Genomic DNA, 6093 nt, shown 5'->3' on the forward strand with positions numbered 1-6093 from the left:
TTTCACACACCCCCAACCTGGTAATAGCTAAAACAATTTATTTTCCCCCGGAAACATCTACCTTTTCCTCTTAAATTCTCTGTACCCTTTCACCAGTCATGGTGCTTGGAACTAACTTAGGATATACTACTGAATCCACCTTATCCATGAATTTCCCATGTTTAATCAATCACCAAGTCTTCTCAAATCACCTCCCAAATATGTCTCCATTCCATTTTGATCACTTCTATCTTAGTTGAGACGCCTAGCCTTCTTTATTCCAGACAAATGCAATAGTCTCCCAACTCTTTCCCTGCCCTCAAACTCACAAGCTCAAACCTATCCTCTCAGAATGATGCTTGGCATCTGAATAATAATCTGGACATGTTCACCTTTTGCTTAAAGTGTGAAAGTATCTATCATTGTCTATTTAAGTAGTGTTCAAAATGGCTCTCTGAAAGCCTTAAGGATTATTGGAAGTAATTCAGGGTCCCTGTGGTGGTGATGGGGCTAGGAGGGGAAATTTAAGCGGTTTCTGTCTTCTCACTGCACTCTTACTCTGTACTTCCCTGCTTAACCAGACTAGTTCCATTTTTATCCTTTTGGATATTTTAGTTCCACAAAGCATTTTCTTTTAGGTAAATGGATGAAAGAGGTAGAGGGCAGGGAGGGAACTGAGTGCTTTAACAAAGTCTGAAAGCCACCAACCTCTGTGATAACAGTCTGCATTGCCTCCCCACTGACCAACTTGTCAGCCCAATCCCTTAAAACCCTCTTGCCTTTTAATTTATGCTTCATCACACTCATCTAAACACTTACTTGATTAAAAAAAAAAAAAAAGATGGGGTTTTACTATGCCATTGACCATAGAAAAATATTCCATTTGAATTAGGCCAATTCTAAATTTGTTTCTTCTTGGATTCATGAATTTGCTTTATGTTGCACAGTTGTTTCCTAGAATCGAGATACTGAATTCTAATCTTTTCAGTTTTTCATGCTTATTTCCAGGTGGTTGGCTTTTTTCCCTTGCTATTCAAAGCGATCCCATCCTTTTCATCAGTATGGCAGGTGGCCTTATAAAAATGAGCATCTGTGAGGCTTTCTAAGAGACCCTTCAGGGATACGTTGAGAGCCACATTTTGACCTGTTTATGTTTGGGGTATTTTTTAAAAATAATCTTTCCAGGTTACTTTAAAAATGAACCATACAACTCTGTGCACTAACTAGGCAAGTATTTTCTAGTCAGGAAACTCAGCTGAATGAGAACTGGAATCTAAAATAAAAGTCGTTTCTATTTGCCTAAGTGCCATTCTCAATATAACATGCTTTTTCAAAAAGCACTCATTAATATGCATTTTAAGATTTTAATTTAGAAACAGTCTATCATTGATCACTCTGTTTACATTTTAGCAGTCTGCTGAGAGCACACTGTTAGATTTTTTATATGTTGCTTTTCCTTCTTCCTTCCTTCTTTATTAGCCTCAACACCTTCCTCTGGGATCTTTATTAAAAAGATCAAGAATAGAGGTTTTAGATTTCATAAATATCGCAACAGTTTCATGCTCTTTGGAGAATGACTCCTTTAGATCAAAATGGCTTCCTATGGGGGCAGACAGTTTTTCAAAGCCTGCAAACCACAAAGAGTAAAACAAAAAGCTATCCTCAACAAACACACAAACATAATATTATGTGGGGCCAATAAATAAGTGTCATTATGTAAGAGGTCCTCAGATATTTAAAACATTTTATGCAAAATTATGAAGCTGAACATGCTAGAGTCTCTGGCCTGTACAACGTCTGAATGACTGGGATAATTTTGTTAAAAAGCTAAAGAGAATTCTGTTAGCCTTTTAAGAAATTGATCACCACCATCATAAAAGTCTCTGGCGAGGAAATGTTCCATTGTGCTGAAGTCTGTATGTTTTGAAAAAGCTGATTGGTTTGTTTGTTTGTTTGTTTTTGTTTTTTAGCTCACTCAGCCTCAAATATTGTGTGCATATTCTGGGATATGTGTTTGGGCGCCTGTAGGGAGTGTGGGAAAAGGAATTGGGAACAAGAAGTTATGTAATAAATGATAGAAATCACTATATTGGTACCTTATAATTTGGGTATATGATTTGGAATAGGACTGATCACAAGTAGGTGATATTTGTAATAAGGCCACACTAATTTTTAGTATGTTACAGAGTTAAAAATTTTAAAGCATCGGAGACAGAAAGCCTGGTCAAACCACTTAGAGGTTTGGATAAATCTTTAACAAGTACATGAAACAAAATATTTAATCTTCAGTGTTTCATATGATGGTTAGATCCAGGACTTAGAATGTTGGGTTGCTGAGATGGAATACAGAGAGGAATTTGTGTAGTTCAGCTTCTCAACTTGTGCAATAGAACCCTGAATTTACAGAGTAAGATTTTTAAAAAATGGAGAAAAGAATAGAAGGGCCCCAGTGCAGTTTGTTCTTGCTCCAATGTTTTTGGAATTAAAAATGGCAAAGATACAGACTATTACTTCCTCATTATGACACCCACTTCAACCCTGCATAAAATAAGCAAAATCTTGGTATTATTATACTTATAAGGGTATCTTGTATCATTCTTATAACTGGCCTTCAAGAAGACAAGATCCTCTGATTCCCCGGTATCTCAATGCTTGTTGCAGTTTAGAATAATTAGAAGCACTTTTTCAGCTTTAAAAGCACATTGATCCCCAGACTCCTTCATTAAATCAGGAATAAGGGGAGGGTCCTTGGTGTCATTTAATAGTTTCCCATATGATTCTTTTTTTAACCTTTATTTTGCGTTCAGGGGTACAGGTGCAGGTTTGTTATATAGGTAAATTATGTGTCCTGGGAATTTGGTGTACAGATTATTTCATGACCCAGGTAATAAGTATAGTACCTGACAGTTTTTTTTTAATCCTCACCCTCCTCCCACCCTCCACCCTCGAGTAGCCCCCTATGTCTGTTGTTTCCTTATTTGTGTCCATGTGTACTCAGTGTTTAGCTTGCACTTATAAGTGAGAACATGCAGTATTTGGTTTTCTGTCCCCGTGTTAGTTTGCTTAGGATAAGGGCCTCCAGCTTCATCCATGTTACTGCAAAGGACACGATCTCATTTGTTTTTATGGCTGTGTATTATTCCATGATATTCCATGTATATGCACCACGTTTTCTTCATCCAGTCTACTGTTGATGGGCACTCAGGTTGATTCCATGTCTCTGCTGTTGTGAATAGTGCTGTGATGAATGTATACGTGCATGTATCTTTATGGTAGAATGATTTATATTCCTTTGCATATATACCCAGTAATGGGATTGTTTGTGATTGTAATGCACAGGCACACTTGAGAAATCCTGTTCTGACTTATATTTTATAAATGGTAAAGGTAGACGTTTTCCTTAATCACTACTTTTATCACTGACTCATAATCTCTTCTAATTTGTTATTGGCCTTTGAATGAAATCTAAATTCTGTCCAGTTTTCAGCATGTTCATTATCTCACAATGAACATTCTACAGCTCACATATCTGCTCAAGACATGCAGATCTCTCTACCAAAAACTTACCATGCTCATCCCAGCTCACCTTTCCTTTGCTAATGTAATTTTTCTTATTTGCATAAATAACTCTTCTGTCTACTTTGCCTCATGAAATCCCATTCAACATTGATGATATTCCTCCGTCCCAGATAAATTCCCAGTTGTGGTTTTTACTGCACAGTCTAGCACCAGATGTCATACTGTCTTGTAGAATGTAGTGTCCATGGAATTTTTTTCAGCAAAAATTTATCGAGCATCCACAATATTTCACTATACCAGGATATTTCTGTTTTTCAAGAAAGGCTATACTTATATTGCAATGACAAACAAACTGAAATTCTTAGTAGCTCAGCAAAGGAGAGGTTATTTCTAACACATGAAAACTTTATTATGATTCCATTACCAGTGCAGTGACTCAGTGATTTAGGGTTACCCATCACTGAAGACAAAGTATCCATTTTCAGCAAAGGGAAAATGCTAGTGGTGTCGACCTTCACTTCTTAAATGGCTTGGTTTGAATGTGACTCATAACACTTAGGATAAGCCATTGGCAAGAAATACATGGTCCTGCCTAGTTGCAAGCATGGCTGGGAAATGTGGGGAGCATGTGATGTTTAGAATGATGGCAAATGTCTCTGCTGCATGTTTTCAGTTTGCAAGCTCATCTATCCTTTGCTGCAACTCTAAAACATTGAAAGGTGTGTATTACATATCTGGTATCATTTTATAATTACCACTATTATTATATTTATAGATACGGATAGGTGAAATGACTTAACATCACCCAACTGGATAGTGCGTGGTGACTATATACATAGTTGACTTTAAATTCCACAATTCATAAGCCATAGAATCCTTGAAAGCAGAGGCCAAGTATTACCTTCATTCATTGGCAATTGAGATAGCTATTTGTCAATAAATGGTATCTGATTCAACTGGTAGACTCTACTTAAAATTCAAGTACCTATTGGCTTTTATTCTTTACTGTGCTTCAGATGTTCCTGGGTAGAAAGTGAGCATGAATGAATGATTAATTCATTGATTAATGAAAGAATAATTAATTCTCCTTGAGAGAATTTCACTGCTTGAGTCTTGTGTTCTACCAGTGAGTGACAATTACAAGTTTTAGGCATAGAAAAGGTAAAGGTAGTGTGTGAAGGGGAGAGAATGAAAAAAAAAAAATGAAGTCATAAAAAGTTCACATTAAAACTTTTTGTATAGATATTATGTATAATGTTCTGGCAATTTTTATATGGTCTTGAAATGTCAATTTCTATTTAATGAGATCATATATTGTTAGTTTGAAACAAAATTAAATAAACAGAATAATTTCCAACTAGAGCTAAAAACACAAGCTATGCTGTCGTCCAAAGGCTTGATCTACCAGACCTTCTGAGAATAGGTTTCATGGTTGGTTTTCAATTTTATTTTATTTTATTTTTGCTTGTAGCACTAAATATTCTGCCTAAAAAGTAGAGTGTAGAGTGCAGAGGAGAAGAGTCAAGAAGGAACTGATTTAATGATCTGAAGTCTTGCAAAAACCTGCGATGTGTTATGGGCAAAAGGGTCTGAGAGTTTACAAGTTTCTTCTCCACATCCCTGGCTTCCCTTTCATGATGGCTGCCGTGGAGCCAGAATACTGGCTGAATTGATGACCTGTAACAATGCCACCCTCTAGGGAAAGGGACAGAAACAATCATAAGTAAGGGAGGTGCTTCCTTAGTAGAAAGACCATGGGTCTTAAAGCCAGACCATCTCGGCCTGAAACCAGGCTCTTTTACATTTTAGCTGTGCGTTTGCAGAATTTAACCTCTTAAAATCTTGTCTTTCCTGTAAAACATGACACCAATACCTATTTTACAATAATTACTAGAGGATCAGAAGTAGTTAACGTAAAGCACCTACCTTATTTCTTGATTTAGAAAAAAATTTAGTAAATGTCATGGCTTAAAGAAAGTTACAGAAGGCAAGCACTGGATGAGTAGGTTAACTCAGTTTAGCACCTTTCTTATGTAACAAACTTGCAATTTTTTTCTTTGAATTAAAATTTCCTAGTTTTAAAATAGTATCCTCCTTTTACTTGCCAATTAGCTATCACAATATTTGAGATAAGATTAATGGTATCAGAAACTTGGCAAATATAATTATATGAAGACTGACATAAAATTCTAAGGTATTTGGGGTTTCAAGTCTCTAGAAAATCTGTATAGGTAGTTCCTGCCATTATCTTTTGATTCCAGGACATCTAATCTACTTTTATGTTTGTATACATGTATATCTCCATCTATTTCTTGTGCCTACAATTCATTGCACTTGAACTTACAGAATCCTCATGGGTTAATAGCAGACAAGACATTTTGGAATTATGTATAATCAGGTATTCAGTGACTCAATTTGGGTACTCAGTTGAATCTAGATTTTTTATTCACTGATTTACTCACTATTCAATGGATATGCGCTGAGTACCAAACACTGTTTTAGACATTTTGTATACCTGTAATTCAGTGAATGAAACAAAGTTTTCTAAATGTATGGGGATTACATTTTAGTGGGAAGAAATGAGACAGTAAATGG

This window comes from Macaca nemestrina, chromosome 11 (assembly GCF_043159975.1).
Source record: "Macaca nemestrina isolate mMacNem1 chromosome 11, mMacNem.hap1, whole genome shotgun sequence".
Lineage (NCBI taxonomy): Eukaryota > Metazoa > Chordata > Mammalia > Primates > Cercopithecidae > Macaca > Macaca nemestrina.